We start from the raw sequence: 23,092 nt of genomic DNA, 5'->3' as shown, positions 1-23,092 counted from the left end.
AAAAAAAATTAAAAAAAATTGATTCTGGTAAAAAAAAAATTTTTTTTTTGCAGCACTGGCATATAATAAGAGTGGTCTTCAGTTTGCCGACTGTCGGGATCCCGGCGCACAGTATACCGGTGCCGGAATCCCGACAGCTGGCATACCGACAACTTTTCTCCCTCTTGGGGGTCCACGACCCCCCTGGAGGAAAATAAACGCAGCTTAGCAAGTGCAGCTGTCGGTCTGCCGGTGGTTGGGATCCCAGCGCCAGTATGCTGCCCGCCGGCATAGCATATTACACCCACTGTAGCTACTGTATGTAGCCATACTATGTATTATAATTTGTGTAACCCTGTTTGGAATGACACTTGTCTTCCCACTTTAAAATGATGTCAGCAAAAAGCATGTCCAAAATGGATCATTGTTAGCAATTACATTTCTCAATAACTATTTTAACACATTTCGCCAGCGTGAATTACTGTAATCTAAAAAGAAATCTGTTCTGTTAAATAATTAAAGAAATGATTTGCATGTCTTACGTCAAGCTCATATTTTACAAACTGTAAATACATTTTTGTATTTTCTATGAATAAAGCTCCAGTATGTTATTACGTAAGTTCAGGAAATATGTAACCTCCTGAAAATTATTTCGGTCACCTTGTTCCTACTCGATCTATTACATTTTATTACCACTTGAATGCTTTTGTAATTAGTGATATATTATGTATGTCTTTGTTATTTTTCTAACCAATTTTACAGAAATAAAAATCAGATATGACAATATATATTTGAAAGCATAGTTCTTCCTGGAGAGTGCATGATAACATAACCCTTCATAATGAGATTGCTTCTAGATAGAGATTTTCAGATATGTTCGAGGGATAAAATGAGATTTTATGCAATATAATAAAAATTAAAAAATACACTTTTTTCTGTTATAGGAAATTATAGTAAAGAAATTGTAGGAAAGAATTATTTTATCTGCTTTACTGAGTACAAAATACTTATATTTGTAATACTTATTTTTCATGGAATATTCTATATTAGTAGGACTACTTTAGTTCCTTGTTCTTGGGACTTTAATAGTCAAGCAGCCAGTGCAGTGGCAGAACTAGGGAGTGGTGGGCCCAGGTGAAACAAAATACTTTGGAAACCCCCACACACACACACCCTCCAAATTAGTGACTCTGGGCCAGAGGCGTAACTAGGGTTTTTGGAGCCCAGGGCAAGATGTAAAATGGCGCCCCCCCCCCCCAAAAAAAAAGCACACAAAAAGAGGCATGTGCGTGCGCCGAAAAATGGGCGTGGCCACACAACAGAAGGGGTGTGGCCACGCTCCAGAAGGGGTGTGGCCACTGAAAATGGCCCACAGTGCCAGTTACATTGCCCCACAGTGCCAGATACAATGCCCCACAGTGCCAGATACATGCCCCACAGTGCCGGATACATGCCCCACAGTGCCGGATACATTGCCCCACAGTGCCAGTCACATTGCCCCACAGTGCCAATTACATTGCCCCACAGTGCCAGTTACATTGCCCCACAGTGCCAGATACAATGCCCCACAGTGCCGGATACATGCCCCACAGTGCCAGTTACATTGCCCCACTGTGCCAGATACATGCCCCACAGTGCCAGTTACATGCCCCATAGTGCCAGTTACATGCCCCACAGTGCCAGATACATGCCCCACAGTGCCAGATACATGCCCCACAGTGCCAGGCCCCACACAGTGCCAGTTACATTGCCCCACTGTGTCAGATACATGCCCCACAGTGCCAGTTACATTGCCCCACTGTGTCAGATACATGCCCCACAGTGCCAGTTGCATTGCCCCACTGTGCCAGATACATGCCCCACAGTGCCAGTTACCTGCCCCACAGTGCCAGTTACATGCCCCACAGTGCCAGATACATGCCCCACAGTGCCAGATACATGCCCCACAGTGCCAGGCCCCAATCAGTGCCAGTTACATGCCCCATTTGGTGCCAGATACATGCCCCACTGTGCCTGTGCCCGTGCCCCCCCCCCCCGTTCACTCACCGGCCGCTTATGTGAGGGGAGGAGAGCGCAGCGCAGCGCCTCTCCTTCCCCTCACCGCCTCTCCTTCCCCTCACCGCTCCGTCCAGGTCTCCCATCCCGTCTCCGGCAGCTGTGTCTGGCACCGGTTCGCTAGCCAATCAGAGCTCGCGGACCGGCAGCCAATCAGGAGCCGGTCCGCAAGCTCTGATTGGCTAACGCCGGAGACCGGACACAGCAGCGCTGCTGGGAGCGCTGCTAGTGCTGGCAGCGGCAGTGAGGGGAGGGTTGACGGGGGCGAGTGGGGCATGATGCCCTGGCCGCCGGCGGTGCCCCCCAGGTGCCCAGGGCACGTGCCCCACTCGCCCTACCCTAGATACGCCTCTGCTCTGGGCCGTATTCAGAGATGGGTGCAGCCACTGCATTCGCATGCAGCTGACACGTCCATCGGGTCTGCACAATAGTGCCGTGTGCGACCCTTCCTCATGCAATGTGTCATCAGCGCAGTGTCGCACACACAATGTCAGTGAGTCTCCTTTGGGAGCAATGGCGCGCACTGGGACTGGGCACAGGTGTCGGCACACAGGTGTTTATTTTTCGTTTGTGTTGTATGGTTTTTATGTCTTGACATAAAGGGAGGCTGATCCCTGAAACATTGACTTACAACCTAACTCTGGGCCTAATTCAGATCTGATCGCTGGGCTGCTAATTTTGCTGTCCTGCGATCAGATAGTCGCCGCCTCCAGGGAGAGTGTATTTTCGCTGTGCAAGTGTGCATTCCTATGTGTAGCAGAGCTGCTCAAAATCAGTTTGTGCAGTCTCTGTGCAGCCCAGGAATTACTCTTCCAGTGCGATTGAATCCTGCTGATGGGGACCGGAGCTGATGTCAGACACCCTCCCTACAGTAGATACAGTGCATCCAGGAAATATTCACAGCGCTTCGCTTTTTCCACATTTTGTTATGTTACAGCCTTATTCTAAAATGGAATAAATTATTTTTTACCTCAAAATTCTACACACAATACCCCATAATGACAACGTGAAAAAAGTTTTTTACAGATTTTTGCAAGTTTATTAAAATTAAAAAACTAAGAAATCACATGTACATAAGTATTCACAGCCTTTGCCCAATACTTTGTTGATGCACCTTTGGCAGCAATTACAGCCTCAAGACTTTTTGAATATGATGCCACAAGCTTGGTACACCTATCTTTGGGCAGTTTTGCCCATTCCTCTTTGCAGCACCTCTCAAGCTCCATCAGGTTGGATGGGAAGCATCGGTACACAGCCATTTTCAGATCCCTTCAGAGATGTTCAATCGGATTCAAGTCTGGGCTCTGGCTGGGCCACTCAAGGACATTCACAGAGTTGTCCTGAAGCCACTCCTTTGAAATCTTGGCTGTCTGCTTAGGGTCATTGTCCTGCTGAAAGATGAACCGTCACCCAGTCTGAGGTCAAGGGGGTAATTCAGACTGCATCACTGCAGCGGCAGCGAACACAGTCTGAATTACTATGTGCAGTGCACACACGTGGCAGGTGCACTGCACATGTGCAGCCAGTGAGATGCAAAAGCATGCAATCGCCTCTGCCTGATTGACAGGCAGAGGTGGTCGTGAGGCGTGCCAAAGGCGTTAGAACAGCAGGGCACGGTTCGGACAACGGAGGCATGTCCAGACCATTGGGTGGGCGGGCCGCAGTGGCTGCATGACGTCACATACGGCGGTTAGCCCCTGCCAGCATGTAGGAGCTGCGCTGGCAGGGAGCTACTTGTCAGGTACAAAAGCATTGCCGCCGTGCGATGCTCTTGTACCTGAGTGGGGGGGGGGGCAGGGCCTGACATGTGGGATGGACTAGCTCTGTGCTGGGCGTCCCCCCGCATGTCAGAGCAAATGCTCGTAGATGTGCTAAATTTAGCACATCTACGGTCAACTCTGAATTACCCCCAAGAGCGCTCTGGAGTAGGTTTTTATCGAGGATGTCTCTGTACGTTGCTGCATTCATCTTTCTCTGTGTCCTGATTAGTCTCCCAGTTTCGGCTGCTGAAAACCATCCCCACACCATGATGCTGCCACCACCATGCTTCACTGTAGGGATGGTATTGGTCTGGTGATGAGCGGTGCCTGGTTTTCTCCAAACATGACGCCTGACATTCACGCCAAAGAGTTCAATCTTTGTCTCATCAGACCAGAGGATTTTGTTTCTCATGCCATGTGCTTTTTACTAAGGAGTGACTTCCATCTGGCCACTACCATACAGAGAGGAAAAAGAAAGATAGATAGTTGCACAGGTATAGTTACCCAGTTAGTAGGTAAAAGACTATTTGTGAGCCAAAATGGATACAAAGTAAGTATTGGATATAATCACTATACTTCCCTTAATCGGATTCTTGTATAGTGGATTCTCAGAGGACTTTTAGCTGCTAGTATAGGCATGCATTGTATGCTTCCAGAGTGTGGTCAGGTAACCAGATAGTGCCTCCTACGTGCACGTTTCACTGAGGGTGGATTTGTCCGGGAGCGAGTCACTGGCCAGTCGATGCTTTGTTAACCCAAAATATGATGGTGAGAAGCAGCAGTGCAGGGTAATTCTAAGAGAGATCTTGCACCTTCCAGGTTAATTCTGTACTTGGTGTACTTGGTGATTGGATGGAATCTACTGCCTTTCTCCTTTCTCCTTTTTTCAGTGTTTTTTCAGTGCTCTCTCATCAGTTATACAATTTGTATTAGGATGGTTACCAATAGCAACCGACGGCAGAAACACTTTGCTTTTTCCCAAATATTGCTTACACTCGCTCACTGACCATTCGATGTTCCAATGATCTATGATATGATGGTGAGAAGCAGCGGTGCAAGACAGTGCCTGGTGAGGGTTCAACTACATACTGCACTGGCCATTCAATGTTTTAATCGTTGGTAGTCTTATGGTAAGAAGCAGCGGTGTATAATATTGTCTTATAAGTCCTCTCTATCTTAATTTATTCCATCTTATACTCAGTTTCTTTTCATGTGGATAGAACATAAATAAGGTACAATTGGATGTAATTATATATACTGTGGATGATGTTAAAACAATAGATAGTTTACCAAGGTTCAGTTCTCTGTATTGCAGTCATTCTCTTATTTAGACACAAATGTTAAACAATATCATCGTAGTGGCAACATATCACAGATATTTGGATTGAATTATTATGTTGCCATTTGCAAGTATGAGAAATATATCTGTCTTGCAATTGGCCATTGGGAGCTAGATAGTATATGACATTTCCAGTGATGGTATGATCTCAATGCATTATATTTAGAATATTTATCTGTGTATTTTTCTAATTTTGGACTTGCAGATATAATAGTCCTAGGAGTCATTTTTTGAACTATAAGATAAGTCACAATACTTAATATTACACATGACTCTGATCATACAATTTTGCTCACTGGCAAATAGTCGAATAAGTGTCTTCCAAAATTAAAACTGCAATAAGAGTCACATAATTAATACTGCAGCATAGGGTTGCATTAGTTGTAATACCCAAGCTCTTCAAGGGATTTTTTTAGCACATTTTTTTATGTATTTTATATGTTAAATGTGTGTTTGTGTCCAAGTGAGTCCATATATAAAAGTTACGTTTTAGCAATATTGTATAAGAGTACCCCATAAAAGAGAGTTTTCCTTTGTCTTTTTTTGTTGTGCACTCTACCATACAGGCCTGAGTGGTGGATTGCTGCAGAGATGTTTGTCCTTCTGGAAGGTTCTCCTCTCTCCACAGAGGAATGCTGTAGCTCTGACAGAGTGACCATCGGGTTATTGGTCACCTCCATGACTATGGCCCTTCTCCCCCGATTGCTCAGTGTAGACAGCCTGCCAGCTCTATGAAGAGTTCTGGTGGTTCCAATCTTCTTCCATTTATGGATGATGGAGGCCACTGTGCTCATTGGCATCTTCAAAGCAGCAGATATTTTTCTGTACCCTTCCCCAGATTTGTGCCTCGAAACAATCCTGTCTCGGAGATCTACATACAATTCCTTTGACCTCATGCTTGGTTTGTGCTCAGACATGCACTGTCAAGTGAGGGACCTTATATAGACAGGTGTGTGCCTTTCCAAATCATGTCCAATCAACTGAATTTAGCACAGGTGGACTCCAATTAAGCTGTAGGAACATCTCAAGGATGATCAGTGGAAACAGGATGCACCTGAGCTCAATTTTCTGCTTCATGGCAAAGGCTGTTAATACTTACGTACATGTGGTTTCTTAGTTTTTTATTTTTAATAAATTTAAAAAAAAAAAACTTTTTTCAGGTTGTCATTATGGGGTATTGTGTGTAGAATTTTGAGGGAAGAAATGAATTTATTCCATTTTGGAATAAGGCTGTAACATAACAAAATGTGGAAAAAGTGAAGTGCTGTGAATACTTTCCGGATACACTGTAGATAGACAGATAGATATAGATAAATATACACTGGATAGATACACAGATATAGATATCTCTCCTCCCAGCATTCACTGTCTTAATCTGAGGCAACAGAGGGGGAGAATGACAGCTGCGGTGACACTGACGTTAAGGTGATAAATCAATTACACAGCCGTTGCTCACGAGTTCCCCTACCTCCTCCTCCACTCCCCCCGTAGCTGCGTCCCTGCTCTTCTACTCCGGACAGTTACAGCGGGCAGCACAGTGGCAGGCGGTGTATAATGATTCACTGTGACTTATAATGTCTCTGACTGTGGGCTCCTTGACTGCAGTGGGCCTCGGTGCAAGGCACCGGCTGAGCCGGCATAAGTTCCACCACTGTGCATCCCCCATAGCATCTATGGTGGATGTGATGCTGCCCAATTGATCAATATCGGGAATGCAAAGCATTCCCGATATTGTTCCCCACAGGTACCGCAATCTTTTGATTGTGGTCTCCTTTTGTAGCCTATGGGCTACAGATGCAGTAAGAAGTACTGGAATCTGCACTGGAGTGAGGAATACAAACGTAAGATGGTATTTGCATGGGTCGACCTCTGCTCTAGATGGCATTATGGGACTGCACCACTAGCAGGAGCTGCAACTAAACAAGCCAAGCAGCATCTACAAGAGACTGCAATACCCTGCTAAATCCCTGCCTGTGAGTATTTTAGGTCTGCTATTCCATAGATACCTAAAAGAGACTACATATCCTTTTAATCCCTCCCTGTGAGTGTCTAAGGAGTTATATATTCCCACAATTGCCTCATGGAAAAAGTACTTGCCATGAACTATCTACCTCAATAGAGGACTGCACAAATCAGTGTTTGGATTCTATAAAGCCATAACAACTGTGGCTATACAGGTTGAGTATCCCTTATCCAAAATGCTTGGGACCAGAGGTATTTTGGATATGGGATTTTTCCGTATTTTGGAATAATTGCATACCATAGTGAGATATCATGGTGATGGGACCTAAATCTAAGCACAGTATGCGTTTATGTTTCATATACACCTTATACACACAGCCTGAAGGTCATTTTAGCCAATATTTTTTTATAACTTTGTGTATTAAAATTAAACAAAGTGTGTCTACATTCACACAATTCATTTATGTTTCATATACACCTTATACACACAGCCTGAAGGTTATTTAATACAATATTTTTAATAACTTTGTGTATTAAACAAAGTTTGTGTACATTGAGCCATCAAAAAACAAAGGTTTCACTATTTCACTCTCAATCAAAAAAGTCTGTATTTCGGAATATTCCGTATTTCGGAATATTTGGATATGGGATACTCAACCTGTATTAGGATATACACAACTAAATCCTATCTACCTAATTCATTGCAAAGAGAACTATGCTATCTTTAAACTATACTGTCCATATATTCAATGTATTTCATACAATTTAGTATGTGAATGAATATATTTTATATGTTTTATATGAGATTTAATATTGTGTGCTATTTTTAGCCTGTTTCAAATATAATAAAAAGTGTATTGACTGGTCAAGCATTTCCCTTTCCTGCTGGACTATGGGAGTCATTCCTACCTGATTGCACGCTAGGATTTTTCGATGCATACGCATGCGCAGTCAGTCAGAACTGTGTATGCGTATGCACCGCAATGTGCAGGCGCGTCGTATGGGTACAAAGCAGATCGCTGCTGAGCGATGGATTTTACAAAGAATCCATTCGCACAGCCGATCGCAAGGAGATTGACCACAAGAAGGCATTTGTGGGTGGCAACTGACAGTTTCCTGGGAGTGGTTGGAAAAACGCAGGCGTGTCCAAGCGTTTGCAGGTCGGGTGTCTGACGTCAATTCCAGGCCAGAACAGGCTGAAGTGATCGCGGCGGCTGAGTAAGTTCTGAGCTACTCAGAAACTGCACAAAACTTTTTTGTTGTGCTTGGCTGCACATGCGATCACACACTTGCAAAGCAAAAATACACTCCCCCATAAGCGGCGACTATCTTTTTGCAGCGCTGCAAAAAATAGCTAGCGAGCGATCAGCTCGGAATGACCACCTATGTTCATACAGGTATAGCTTATTTTGTTCCATCTCCTGGACTTTAAAATTATTCCCAGGGAGAGGACCCTTAGAGCACTGCACTGCATAGCTTCAACCTCAGTATCCTACGCCCAGCACAAAGCAGCCCCAATCGTGGTCCCGACCATCCCTGGCTGACACTGCACGGACCTCATCACCCGCACCCTGCAGCACCGCTCCCACCGCCAACCCCCCTGCTGAGCCCGGCAGACTTACTTCCTAATAGAGCTGACCTCTGCTGCATGCAGACTCTCCAGCACTACCAGAGCCATGAGTGTAGCTACCATAGGTGCAGGCAGTGCAGCTGCTATGGGGCCCAGAGCTGAGAGGGGCCACTTTCCCTGACACAGTTACATGTGTTATATACAGGGTGTAGCTACCATAGGTGCAGGCAGTGCAGCTGCTATTGGGCCCAGAGTTAAGAGCGGCCCGCCTTCCCTGACAAAGTTACATGTGTTATATAGATTTTTCACCATTGGGTGATACATACAGTAAGTGCCATTACAAACTCTTGCCTTGGGGTCTGCAAAATATCTTGGTATACCCTGGACCTGCTCATTCTAATGTGGTATAAAATGGACTGGAGGACATTATAATGTTACATAATATGAACTGGGGGCACTATAATGTGGCATAATATAAACTTGGTACACTGTGTTATAATGGGAATTGGGGGTACTTTCATGCATAATGTGTACTGGTAGCAGTACAATGTGATGTAATGTGAACTAGGGCACTACTATGGTTCAGAAAATGAACTAGAGCACTATTATGTGGCATACAATTATCAACTGCTATGGAGAGGAGTCTCTCTAGAAGCACTGGGACAGGGCCCCCTTCAATATGTTGCTATGGGGCCCACAAAGTTCTGGCTATGCCCCTGAGCCACTGCCACTGTCCTGGTTGCTCCTAGTTTTTCTATACTCTTGGTAAGAGCTCCAGGTCTAGAGGATAGATGACATGTACAGATTGAGACTTCAAACTTCATTCCAGTTTTTGCACTGCAGCCCTATATACATAATTAGAGTTTCATATCAACCTTCATTCCTCAGCTTATTTTGCCGCTTTTTGGGCTACTCACATTCCAGGATCATTATCAGTAATTACTAATTATGTATAGTGCACCCACACAAATTATACCTTGTTTTTTTCAGAAGACTTTGAATTTCCTGAAAATAGTGTTAGCAATACCCCATTTCCACCTAAAACCCAGGTCCAACCAGGATAATCAAAGTTGTATCTCAGCCGTGTCACAGCGGCTTCAAACCACGTTCCCACCCAGGGCTGTATTATCCATCAGGCTGACAAGGCTGAAGTCTAGGGGCTCCACAGGGACTAGAGGCCCATCAATTGGTTTTGCTGAAGCCCTGTTACCTGCGTCCTAGGGCTGCAATGGCTAGAGGCACTTTGCACTCTGCACTGTAGTAAGTCACACTCATTGTCAACTGAGGTTTGTTTTGAGATAATGGAGGACGGGGTTGGAGAGACAAGGGACCAATAGCACACTAACGCTATTTCAAAAGAGAAAAAAGAGCGAAGAATGATTGCACTGTGAAAAAAGAGGTCAGCAGACTTTATTTCAGCTGGGCATCAGTGTCTGTGTGAATACTGAGAGTGTAAATGATGGTATAAGCTCTGATTCTCAAATGTCAGCTGCAGTGGGGTAAAAAGATTGATGTGCCGGAGGGGGCCTTAAATACCTGAAAGCCTAGGGGCCTGGCCATGTGTTAATGGACCCTGGTTAGTGGTGGGTCTTCCTGCTTCCCACTGCATCATTACCAGTGTCCTTAATTTATCAAGGACAATTTTCCACTGAGCCATGACCTGTGTAAACCGGTAATAACCTGGGTTATTGAAGCAGTGGAAAAGAGGTATTAGAAATGCTTTGTGGTTCATTTTTCTGCATTAACCAATTTTTCCAAAACAGTAAAAAGTTGGATTCTCTGCACAGGTTTTCATAATAAAATCTGCACTTTAAAATGATAATGCATTGTTCTTTTTGTATACGAGCTTGAATGAAGCAAATACTGTAAATTATGTAGTGATAATTTGGTACTGTAGCTCAACCAGGAATAACATTTTGAAAACTCTCCATGTTAAATGAGGGGATCCAGGTATTTATTGATGGAAGGATGTAGGAAATCTGGGCCTTAGAAATGCCTATCTATACACTTCTTAATACTTCCTGTAGCATAAGGTGTTATTGTCTGTGGATTACCAGAAAGTATCTACTAACTTGTTTAGAAGAGATAACGCCTGTCTTTCATATGAGGGTGCTCCCAAGTGTGTACAGTGGGCACCAGGATGTGGGAAATCATATGTGTTGTGTGTTCCACCATCTGCCAGGCCTTCAAATATTTCTGCAGTTTGATATTGTCTGGTCATCACAGGTGATCCCCAGACAGTAATCACTAAGGTACCACATCATTTGAAACAGGGGACATTCCTCTTTCAAAAATGGGTGCCCCTGGGTGTATTTAAGCCATAATGGGAGATGTATTCTGCCCTCTGTAGACACAGGCGTGGTTTTAGGTGCAGGCAAGGAGGACGTGGCCACAGTCACCCCTCAGGTGCCCATCCGCACCCCTTAGACTGGCTGCAGCAGGTGCCATGGGTTACATGGGTGCCCACTGCAGCCGACACCATTGACAGAGGCAGTCAGATGCAAGAGGTCCCACTTGACCTCTAGCTTATGTCTCCCTGCTCTCCTCCAGATGCTAGAGGTCAAGTGGGACCTCTAACGTCTGACTGTCTCAATCAATGGTATCGGCTGCAAAGGGTGCCCATGGCACCTGCTGCATCTGGTGTGCAGTGTGTGGCAGTGGGATGCGGGACTCCTGGCAACGAGTATGAAACCCCTGGCAATGCACAGGAAACCCCTGGCAATGAGCATGGAACCCACAGCATGAAACCCCTGACAATGAGCATGAAACCCTTGGCAACGAGTATGAGACACCTGGCAATGAACAGGAAACCCCTGGAAATGACCATGGAACCTAGAGCAGGAAACCCTTGGCAACGAGCATTAGACCCATGGCAATGAGCATGGAACCCAGAGCAGGAAACCATTGGCAATGAGCATAAGACCCCTGGCAACAAGCAGGTAATTTAAAAGTAATTAGAAGCCTTTCTGTGGGGCATAATTTGTAAGGGACATTATTGTGTGGGGGGCAAAAAATGGATTCAGGGGCATAACTGTATGTGATATAATGTGTAATTGCCATTACAGTGTAAGGCATAATGTGTAATGGGCATTACAGTGCATGACATAATATGAAATGGGCATTACAGTGTGTGGCATAATGTGTAATGGACACTACAGGGTGTTGCATAAGTTTTAATAGGTGTTACAGTGTGTGGCATAAGTTTTAATAGGTGTTACGTATGTGGCATAATGTGTAATGGGCATTATGGTGTGTGGCATAAGATGTAATAGGCATTACAGTGTGTTGAATAATGTGTAATGGACATTACAGTGTGTGGCATAAGTTGTAATAGGTGTTACAGTGTGTGGCATAATGTGTAATGAGCATTAAGGTGTGTGGCATAATGAGTAATGGGAATTATGGTGTGTGGCATAACATGTAATTGGCATTATGTTGTGTGGCATAATGTATAATGGGCATTATGGTGTGTGGCATAATGTGCAATAGGCATTATGGTGTGTGACATAACGTGTAATGGGCATTACGGTGTGTGGCATGAAGTGAAATGGGCGTTATGGTGTGGGACATAATGTGGAATGGGCATTACGATGTGTGTCATAATGTGTAAAGAAACTTTCGCCCTGTGCACTACAAGGTCTTGAACAAGCCCTGTGTAGACTTCATACGAATCTGTGCAGTACAGAGCTGTTATCTGGTGATAACACTTGATGTCTACTAAATAAATTCTTAGGCATCAAAGAATTTGAAAGAGGGGATTCCTCTGTTTCAAACAAGGGTACCCCTTAGTATATGCATGCCAGGATGGGAGAGACAGAGCACTTTTAATGCTATATACATTATTTACTGGCGTATAATAACTGCTGCAATGTTTACCCTGGCAGGGGCAGGCCTTAATAATGTCATCGTAGGCAAGGCCCCCTCCCCCACCATTAGAGTCCCACTTTTCTTTAGCAGTGACTTGGAATTTTAATAGAAGCATGGTGTTGTTGTGCTTTAATTAAATATATTCTACCCAGAAGTTAGATTTTAGAAGATAATTATAAAGCACAATTTAGTCTTAGACTTTATGTATAGTATAACATGTTATCTATATATTTTTCATTCAGAAAGAACCAGAGTTGGAGGCATATCAAAATATATTCATAATAAATTCTGTTAACCAGGAAAAGGAGCAGTTCCCAAATGAAGTTTTAAATATTAACAGCTGGTGATATTACTGGTGAAATCACAAGAGGTTGTCCAGTCACATGGCTTTTGTCACCAGCTTAAAAATTTAAACTAAGACGTAGACTACAGTAATTGTTCCTTATATTGAACTCTTTACAAGTCTTTGTTCTCCAGTGGACACAAGGGTACAAGCATGGCTGTTAATTGAAAGTCAGGGCACTCACAGCCAATCAGTGGTAATGTCCCATGGTAATAGCTGCTGATTGGCTGGCGGCTAAGCAAATGATGGAAACCACGAGGGTTCAGGCATTTGTGGAGAGTATCTAGGTCCAGCCTGGTTTGGGACTTCTGTTTTTGTTTATCTTTAATGTCCCTGGATGCTACTTAAGAAGACGACCAATATTCTCCAAGGCGTAGGTGAGCATGTTTTTTTCCCCCCTATCCATGTAGTGGATTCTACTTGGAGAAGTGGACTGAGCAGCATTAAGGACAAGGTGAATTTATGTGAGTGTGTTTATGAAAGTTATACTTTCTATGGTGTGTGTGTGTGTGTGTGTGTGTGTGTGTGTGTGTGTGTGTGTGTGTGTGTGTGTGTGTGTGTGTACTGTCTTTATTTTAATATTTATTTTAGAGGGGGACTATAGGTACCAGTGGACCCTTCAATGCCTCGCATGCTGGCACTAGTTGTTCTCCAAGTACCGGAATGCAGCAGAGGCTTGCTGGAAACTTTAGTCCTCTTGTAAAAGACAATATTATTCTAACTTTTACTGATCGCTATCAACTTGGCACCCACTGGCCAGATGTGCTAAGGATAGCTTGGGCTTCAGCCCAGGACTTGGGTGCCCTGGAAAGGGAAGACCCTTTATTTGGTGGCCCCCACTTCCTCAGGGATCCAGGCCTGGGCTGAATAGTTAGGGGGAATGAATGTTATGGCAGGGGAAGGGGGACCCTTCAAGTGTGTACCTTGGCTGTGGCATTACCCACGGCTAGTGGAGCCTGGTGCTGGTTCTAAAAATTGGGGGAACCCTACTCCATTTGTTTCCAGGCCTGGCTCTTGGAGATGCTTTTCTCTTTATTTTTATTTTTTTTATTATTATTTAAAAAAATAAATAATTGGGGGGGGGGGGGGTTCAGCTATGGCATTTTTTTTCTCTCTCATTTTTTTAACTCTTTTATTACTTTTTCACACTGAAACCTGCATGGATCTTGTTGATCTGTGCAGGCTTGTAATGAAACTCGCATTGCAATGTCTGAGTCTACTTGCAATTAATTCTGCATGGACTCGTATTTCTGACAGCCTTGAACTCTCCAACTCAACAACCTTTTACACAGTGCGAGTTGCGGCACAAACTCGCACCAAATTCACAGCAAACTTGCACCCTATTATATTCTGCCCCAAATCTCAATTATGCTCTAGTCAGTCTCACCTTAAACTAATACAGCCATATTTTTTAAAATGTATTCTTATTGAATGTTTCCAAGTATATAATGAGGAGTTATAACTTTGTAGTACTGTAATATCCACAAACAAACAAGAAAAAGTTGCAGAAATCGTGCACTTAAAGGCCTTATTTTGTGCATATAATATAATAAAATTGTTAATTTTTCTATGTATAAATGATATAAAATTGTTCTTATTGGAAATCTTATATGTTTTAAAATACAAAAAAGAATGTGCAAAAGTATAGAAACAGAGGTGTAAATTTTCCAAAATTCAGGTTTCAGACGATTTCAGTCGAGATTAAATTCGGCAGTGTGAATTTGCAACTTTTTGAAAAAAAAAAATAACCTGGTAATTTACTAAACTACCGTGTTTGTGAGAATCAAGTTTTCTGATGTCGATGACATTCGTATTAAAGGACAGTGTTTTACGGGAGAGTTTACATAAACATGGCCGAACATTACACAATCAAGCCCTGTGTAAAGTATTTAAATAGTTAAAAATGTAAAAAAATAATTCTGTGGGGTCCTCTTGTCAAAGTCAGAAAAATGTCTCAATGCACGTTGCCATATTTGCACCGCACACTGGTCCGCGCTGCGCGTGCGTACGCTCTCCCGTGGAAGCGCATACCCGCAATAGCGTGCACACGCAGGCGCGGTATGCGTATTTACGGTAGAATTTATGTGGTCGTAGCGTGCGACTCATTCGTTACATATTTTCACAATTAATGTAGTTTATAGATCATGGTCCCTTTGATAGATTCTGAAAGTTTGGTTAAAATACAATGTCCCAGAGCTGAGGAATCCCTCTTTATATCGTACGAAGGGTCTAACAGGAATCATACAGCAGTGTTTGGTACCCATCGGAAGAGTATTTAATTAGCAATATTCCGGTGTTGGTTTGGAGCGTATTAATCGCTCGTGCGAATAGTTATGGACATAAGAAGTTTATGTCCATTTCTATTATTTACACATACTCAGGTATGCGGCGGGAAACCCAGTTTCCCACCCACCTGAGCTGTTGGAAATCGTCACAGCCCACCTGTATGAATCACCCTATGACCTTTTGTTATGATGCAGGGCCGAATTCCTTCGGCCAATGGACAAAGGGATTGTAGGACCAGGAGATTGCATTGTGTGTGGGGCATAAATAGGCAGGCCGACCACATCCAGCTCTCACTCTCTCATCAACGGTTATCTGCTGATAGCCGGGAGCTGGATATCGAGGCGCAGGCGATCATACCCTTTGTGCGTAAGTTTCTCTCCGTAATCATTGTCTTTCTGTGAGCCAATTTCTCTCTCTCTCTCTATCTCTCTCTCTCCTCTTTTCTCTTATATCTCTCATAGTATTATAGTATTGTACTGTATTGCATTTAGGTCAGTGTAGTATTGTCTTTTTGTATTTATTGTTTAGTTCTGTGGTTAGGAAGTCTCTGTTATATTGTAGTGTATCATTTGTACTGTTATCCCCTTTTACAAGTATATTAGATATAATACAGTTAATAGGCTTTGGAACCTAAACCAGTATCTGTGTATTTTCTATAGTGTTAAGTGTTCACTTGAGCGTCGGTGACGCTCAAGCAGCTTTGTAGTTAGTCAGGTTACACAAGGTTGCACTTACACCCTGTACTCACATTAAGGTATTCAGTGTGTTTCATTGGTATAAGGTTTTAACATAAAGGTATAGTATTGTGAGCGTCTGCATCGCTGGTGACCTCCTCGTGGTCTCGAGCGTACGCTACGCTACAGCGAATCATTCCCCTAGACATAGCCAATAACGTGTCCTGTGATCACTGGGCCGTGAGCGAACGTGACGCTTGAGCGTCTCGCCTACGGCTGAGCGATCGCTACGCCAATAGCGTACCATTACGGTACTTCTTAAGTAAACAGCGTACAGTGTTCTTAGCTTCATAAAGGGTTGTTTATACGACAAGGAATTTAGCATTGTCAATTGGGGGACTCGTCCTATACTTCTCACATCTGCACTAGGTAGATCAGCAGACATTATCCCTCCAGCAAAAGGGTGGGAGGTTGTCTCGCAGTTGCTGGCGGGATAAGCGTCTGCTTCGCTTAGACAAAGAGTGCTGAAGGAATCCGGTAACCGGAAGTAAGAACAAAACGCTTGTGTCTTTTTAAAACTGTTTATTTTTCTTTTGTCTTGCGTACGCACGCATATATCTGCATTTCTGTTTCATTTTCGTATATCACTATTCCTGTTTGCCAATTTTATAGTTGATAGAAAGTGCTAAAAAGAGATTTGCTGTTATTTCATAGTAGAGGTAATAGTTAAAATATAGAACAAACACACGGTTTGTCTGAGATACAAGGCAGTCAGTGTGGATTGCGGTAGATGATCAGGGATCATTTACATTGATAAAAATATATTGTGTTACGGTGGATCTTTGCATTACGTACACGTGTCGCTAACAAAGACTAGCGTACGCAATCCAAAGGCAGACGCACGCAGCGTACATTACGCAACGTAGCGTCCGGTTACGCCCACGTAGCTCAAGTTGTGATAAAGTGAAGTAACGCAAAGGCGATAATTTAACGCACAGCGGTAGATAACGCGACGTGGTAAATAACGCAAATCTATTTTTGGAAAAATCTGAAATTTAGTTTAACAGATCCTGCTCCTAATTGGTAACACTTTTGGCCTAAAGACAATTTCTGCGCAGAAATAGATATAGAAACAAAGTGTACATGTGTTGAGTGAGTGTGTTTTGTATACAAAAGTTTATATAACTTTAAGGTGGAACCAAAAGGAAAGCCGGGTACTCGTCAAGGGACATACGTGTAAGTGACATATACGGTGGCTAGGGAGGCATCCCTGGTTAAATAATATTTGAGCATTAGAGTATAGCGGACCATAAGGTAACAAGACCAGGAGGTCATAAGGGAACAAGACCAGGAGGTCATAAGGTAACAAGACCAGGAGGTCGTAAGGTAAAAGGTCCGCTATAAAAGTCCAGTGGCACAGCGCCTGGGGTGTTGGTGCAGAACCCATATAGGCCATAAGCTCTTGCTGAAGGAATCGCGGCCGGAAACATCGATTCCATTGGTCTTTCAGTACATGACAAGTAGTGCTCGTGTACTGAACGATTGGACCGCACGTAATTGTGTGCAGTAGTTAGTAATCTGACCTAATACCATTAGAGTAAAGTGGTCACAAACGCTATTTGTACATTCTGACGTGATTTGTGTAATTTTTTATTTTTAAAGGGAAGTTCGCTGGTCACTCAGGAACTATCTAACAACCCCACCTTTACTGGAAAGAGTAAGTGTCCTGCGGGTAACCCTCATATGTTCCAGTAAACTGAAGGTTCCATAGGGGCCCTGTATCGAGTACGCCAGCACCACGTCGGTGTGATCAGGTCGTATTGGTCGAGGTGGGCGAGTGAGTGGGGTACTCGGTAAACCGCCACCGCCGGCCTACTGTGGAGTAATTTGGTTGTCTGTAAAGGCTTGCTGAAAACCTTGATACAGAGATCCAAGGAGGACTAAGCAACACCTGCAGACTATGGGGGCCAGTTGCTCAGGTAGGGGGCGATCAACCCTGGTTCAGGTTGATTCTGTGAACCGACCAGTTGGGTCGGCACGATATGTAATGTGTGAAAAATATGGAAGTCACACCGAATCTTTATGTGATGAATGGGAGAGAATGACTGTACAAGACAGGGACAAATTCCCAAGAATAGGTAGCTTCAGTCCAGAAGTGTTACAAAATTTAAGGAGGAGGATATGTCTCGTAAAATCAGCAAAGAGACGAATTCAGCATCATGATTGTTTACAGTTATGGCACCAGGAAGGTGAGATACAGAGAGGTTTGGCTCTGGCGGCAGGATCTGGGGCAGTCAGGAAGTTGATTGCCACAGCTCCTCCCCCACCATACATTGCAGGAGAGAAGTTGATTGCGGAGAGAAACGCACTGGGTTGTAAAACACAAACTCTTAGTAACACTGTAAATGTTAATGATGTTAACCAAATAACTCATGCAAGTATTAACCCGTGCAAGATGTACCCTGTTTTGAACCTTCCTCAGGAGTGTGATCAAGAAGACGATTCAGCAACAATTTCAGCTCTCTCTCTTGCAGCCACCATAGCAGAGACCACTGTAGGCACAGCGACACCCACGAGATTAGTGAAAGCCCCTAGCGGAGGGATAGGTGAGGTCGTGTCAACGGGTAAGTACGGCACCATGCACTACACTGAAACAATTGTACCACAACAAGCAGTAGAATCTACACAGGAAGAGGCTGTTAGAATTGCTCCTGTAAGGGTAATAGCAGTTCCCAATGGAAAAACAGATGTGTCTGGAGCCACTCCCATAAGGAACATTGCCATGTACACTCCATTTTCCAGAATGGAATTAAGAACAATAGTGTCCGAATTTCCTGACCCCAGGAAGGATTTAGTTGCTAGCCAAAAATACATCAGGGATTTAGGTAACACGGTAGAACCCAACAACAAGGATTGGCAGATACTGCTAAGAGCTTGTTTACCTTCCAATGTTGATGCAACTCAATTTTTAGCTGATTGTGCATTGGACAAAGATGTACCGCTTACAGACGTGTACAACAAGGATAATGTAAAAAGGATAAATTTACAGCTAAAAGAGTATTTCCCTGCCGTTGTTAAATGGAATAAAATATTTTCCATTAAGCAAAAGGAGTCCGAAACGGCAACAGAATATTTTCACCGGGCACTATTAGAAATGGCAAAGTACACTGGTATAGAAGACATTAAGACCAACCCAAACCATCGAGAAGTAGCAGTATCTGTACTGATGGATGGTTTGAAAGAAACATTAAAAGCTAGGGTACAGACCACGCAGCCATGTTGGCGAGGTCTGTCAGTGTCCACCTTGAGAGAGGCTGCTATTGATCACGACAGAAATATCACTAGGCACAGGGAGTCGCAAAGTGATAAGTTGATGTCCGTAAGTATACAGGCGCTGACCACAAGGCAGCCTGCGTATGTACCACCGAATCCTGTAGGTAAGGCAAGTGTAATAACATGTTTTTCTTGTAACAGACCGGGACACTTTGCACGAGAATGTAGAACAAAGAATGTACAAAGATCTTTTCAACCCCCTAGACAACAACACAACACACGACATTGGGAGCAGGGTCCACAGAGGCGGAGTTTTGAGCCACATACAGGGGAAACAAAAAGATATCCCCCGAACAGAGATTGGCATGCCTCTGGTAGTTCCCAGCTAACTCCCCCACAAGTAGTTGCTGCCAATGGGATTCAGGGAGGTCAGCATACCCAATAGGGGTGTGGCCATACCTGTAATCTGCAGCCAGTTAAGTTGATTGCCAGTCTTGGAAGCGAACCAGAGATTGCAATCAATGTAGCTGGTAAAACTTTAAACTTTCTTGTAGACACAGGGGCGGCCAAGTCAGTGATAAATTCGACAGTGGGCATGAGAACCACTGGTAGGACAATTCCAGCCATGGGAGTAACAGGAGTAGTCCAGCACTACCCTGTTAGCAAACCAGCCGAGATTACAATAGGGCCTTTGCATACCAAGCATTCCTTTTTGCTGGCTGCATCAGCACCAACCAATCTCCTGGGAAGAGACTTACTATGTAAAATGGGTTGCGTCATTTATTGTACTCCTGAAGGTGTATTCTTGGACATCCCTGAGAATCACGCTCAGGAAGTACGAGACATGTTAGACTCCCCATCAAAATTAATGTCACATTCCATTATGACAAATAGGAATCCATCCCAAGTAGAAGAGATGACATCTCAGATACCAGAGTCGCTTTGGACAAAAGATGGACAGGACACTGGATTAATGGCAAATGTAGCTCCAGTAGTTGTGCAAGTAAAAGATGGTAGGATAGCTCCAAAAATCCCACAGTATCCTCTGAAGCCAGAGGTGGAGTTAGGAGTTTTTCCCGTAATAGAGCGCTTGCTACAACAGGGCATTCTAGTAAGAACGTCCAGCACAGCAAATAGTCCCATCTTCCCTGTTAAAAAGAGTGGGGGGAGGGGTTACAGGCTAGTGCAGGATCTAAGGGGGATTAACAAAATAGTTGAGAGTCAGTTCCCCGTAGTGCCTAATCCAGCTGTCATCCTAATGCAAATTCCTCCCACTGCCAAATTTTTCACTGTTATTGACCTCTGCTCCGCTTTCTTTTCGGTACCTCTGCACCCTGACAGCCAATATTTGTTTGCATTCACATACAGAGGAGTCCAATACACGTGGACTCGGTTACCCCAAGGTTTCATAGATAGTCCAAGTATATTTTCTCAGGCTTTGCATGATTGTTTACAGTCTTTCCAACCGGAAAGTGGATCAGTGTTGATACAGTACGTGGATGATCTACTACTGTGTTCTGATTCATTGGAGGCATCCCTGAAGGATACGAAACAGCTCCTGTTTCATCTTTCAGACACAGGTCACAAGGTCTCCAAAGACAAGTTGCAATTATGCCAAGCTAAGGTAAAATACTTGGGACACTGTCTAACACAAGGACTGAGACACCTGACCGCTGATAGAATCCAAGCCATTAGAGACATGACACTGCCACAAACCCAGCAACAGATCAGGACGTTTTTAGGAATGTGTGGGTATTGCCATAATTGGATCCCAGGGTTTTCCATATTGGCGCTACCTTTGCAGGAAATGGTCTCTTCAAACAAACCTGATCGGATTTCGCATACAGACGAATCTGAAACAGCATTTGAGAGACTCAAACAGTGCCTAACGCAGGCACCAGCACTAGGTATGCCAGACTATGGGAAACCCTTTGAACTATACGGAACAGAAAGTGCTGGGTGCGCAGCAGGTGTACTAACACAAAAACACGGTGATGCCAGCAGGCCAATTGCATACTACAGCGCTCAGCTAGACACGGTAGCGCGATCCCTCCCCACATGCTTGCGTAGCGTTGCGGCGATAGCATTGCTAGTGACAAAAAGCGAAGATGTCGTGCTAGGCCACAACCTCACAATCCATACACCGCATGCAGTATCTGCCTTATTGAATTCTGCCCAAACCAGACACGTCTCATCAGCAAGGTTTACAAGATGGGAATTGGCATTAATGGCCCCCGTAAACATCACCATAAGGAGATGCAGTGCATTAAACCCTGCGACATTTCTCCCAGGTGTGCCTGGTCAGACACAAAGGGTGGAAGGTGAGAGTGATGGGGAAGGAGGATTTAATGCAAAGGAAGATACACATGATTGTATGGAATATTTGACCCAAAATTTTACCGCAAGGCCTGACATCAGTGACAATCCACTAGAAGATGCAGAACTCACGTTCTACACGGACGGTAGTTGTCACAGACAGTCAGACTCGGGAGACTTGTGTACTGGATACGCAGTCGTAGATGACCAAGACACCATAGAAGCGGAACCGCTAGGCCCACCTCACTCAGCCCAGGTTGCTGAACTGGTCGCCCTAACCAGAGCATGTGAATTGGCTAAGGGCAAATCAGCCAATATCTACACCGATTCTAGATACGCCTTCGGGGTAGTCCATGATTTCGGAGCCCTATGGCGGCTCAGAAATTTCATGACGGCGGCTGGTACACCGATAGCGCATGCAGCTCACATAAAAAGGCTTCTAACAGCGATACAGGAACCCGACAGAGTGGCTGTTATCAAATGTAAAGCACATACATATAGTCAAGACCCAGTATCCCTTGGTAACAGCCGAGCAGACGAAGCCGCAAAGCTTGCAGCTGCTACCCCCACACGGACAGACACCACACAGTTGATGGTATTTAATACCATCAACACACAGAAGTTGTGTGAGATGCAGAATTTGTGTTCCACACAGGAAAGAGCAGTCTGGAAGGCAAAGGGATATGGCCAGGAGTCCTCAGGGCTCTGGACGGATGGACATGGTAAACCAGTGGCCCCCAGGGCATACCTTCCATGTCTGGCTGAAGCAGCTCACGGGCTGACTCATCTAGGCAAGGAGGGGATGTGCAAATTGGTAAGAGCATACTGGTGCGCCCCAGGATTCTCCTCTCATGCGGGTAAAAGAGCAATGTCATGCCTTACCTGTCTGAGAAAGAATATTGGAAAAGCAATACCTACAGAACCATCCCATATCCCACCTGCCGGCGGCCCTTTCCAAGTAATACAAATTGACTTCATTCAATTACCCCCATGTAGAAATTTGAAATATGTACTTGTCTGTATAGATGTTTTCTCGAATTGGGTCGAAGCTTTTCCAGCAGCTACAAATACCGCTATGTTTACAGCTAAGAAAATTGTGCAGGAATTTGTATGTAGATATGGTATCCCTAGAATCATTGAAAGTGATAGGGGTACCCATTTTACAGGTGATGTCTTTCAAGGAATGTGTAAGTTGATGGGAATTGATAGCAAGCTGCACACTCCGTACCGTCCACAGGCGAGTGCGAAGGTCGAAAGAGTGAACAGCACTATTAAAAATAAATTGAGTAAAGTAATGGCAGAGACAGGATTGACATGGCCAGAAGCTTTACCCATTGTTTTGTATAGCATCAGAACCACTCCCAGGTCCCCTCTTAATCTGTCTCCTTTTGAAATTCTGTTTGGTCGACAACCGCATGTCATGATTAACCCTCAGGATGATTTGAAATGTAACAATGAAGTAACTGTAAAATACTTGATTAACATGAGTAAGCAGTTGAGGAATCAAAATGATAATCTGAAGTTGGTGATTCCTGATTTACCAGGTAGTAATTGTCATGACATTGAACCTGGGGATTATGTAATGATACGAAATTTTCTACGCTCAGGTTGTCTTATTGATAGATGCGAAGGACCATACCAGGTCTTATTGACTAGCACCACAGCATT

This window comes from Pseudophryne corroboree, chromosome 1 (genome assembly GCF_028390025.1).
Source record: "Pseudophryne corroboree isolate aPseCor3 chromosome 1, aPseCor3.hap2, whole genome shotgun sequence".
Lineage (NCBI taxonomy): Eukaryota > Metazoa > Chordata > Amphibia > Anura > Myobatrachidae > Pseudophryne > Pseudophryne corroboree.
The sequence above is the reverse complement of the archived record's forward strand: the minus strand, read 5'-3'. Positions refer to the sequence as shown.